The following is a 1,014-nucleotide window of genomic DNA, read 5'->3' on the forward strand; positions in this document are numbered from 1 at the left end:
TCCCTCCCTCCCTTCCTTCCTTTCTTTCTCTCTCTCTCTCTCTTTCTTTTTCTTTTTTTTTTTTTCAGGGTCTCACTCTGTTGCCTAGACTGGTGTGCAGTGGTACAATCTCAGCTCACTGCAAACTCCGCCTCTGGAATTCAAGTTATTCTGCCTCAGCCTCCTGAGTAGCTGGGACTACAGGCATGTGCCACCACACCCGGCTAATTTTTGCATTTTTAGTAGAGACAGGGTTTTACCATGTTGTCTAGGCTGGTTTTCAAACTCCTGAACTCTGGTGATCTGCCTGCCTTGGCCTCCCAAAGTGCTGGGATTACAGGCATGAGCCCACCGCGCCCGGCCTTCATTATGGGGTCATTCTAATGGTAAGAAACTTCTTCCATATGTGGGACTGATCTCTGGGCCCCTGAAGCTGCTAACAGTGGTCCCAGTTCTTTGTAAGTGTTGCTCCTTCTCTTTGACGGTTCTTAGGTGTTTGTGTCTACCTCTCTTCCGCCCAAAACAGGACCAGCTCTTTCTGCCATTGCTGTTAGACGTCTCACCACTCCAGAAATCTTAATTGTGCAATACAATTCCTGGCACAAGGAAAGTGTTGGGACTGAGATCCATAGTTGGAAAGGAAAAAGATACATGTTCTAGTGAATGTTTCCTTGATTGTTCTGGTTTCCAGATGTTCCCAGTGTGTATCTACAGACATCCAGCTTTGACCCACTGTGGGGGCCACAGCCTGTAATGGATCAGAGGACTCCTAGCCTGTCTTCTGCCTGGTCAGCATTCCCTCTCTGCCAGAGTCCCTCTTCCCCCAACCCCCATCTTTGTGATTTTCTTTTTTCTTTCCTCTTTTCTTCTTTTCTTTTCTTTCCTTCCTTCCTTCCTCTTCCTCTTTCTCTTTCTTTTTTTCTTCTTCTTCTTTCTTTTCTTTCTTTCCTTCTCTCTTTCTTTCTTTCTTTCTTTCTTTCTTTCTTTCTTTCTTTCTTTCTTTCTTTCTTTCTTTCTTTCTTTCTTTCCTTTCTT

General features: G+C 44.8%; 1 pseudogene; it reads left to right on the forward strand.

Annotated features, from left to right (window-relative positions):
• The first annotated feature begins 710 nt into the window (after positions 1 to 710).
• LOC105511854 overlaps positions 711 to 1,014 on the forward strand; it is a 29,435-nt pseudogene continuing 29,131 nt past the window's right edge.

This window comes from Colobus angolensis, unplaced genomic scaffold (genome assembly GCF_000951035.1).
Source record: "Colobus angolensis palliatus isolate OR3802 unplaced genomic scaffold, Cang.pa_1.0 Scaffold205, whole genome shotgun sequence".
NCBI classification, from domain to species: Eukaryota; Metazoa; Chordata; class Mammalia; order Primates; family Cercopithecidae; genus Colobus; species Colobus angolensis.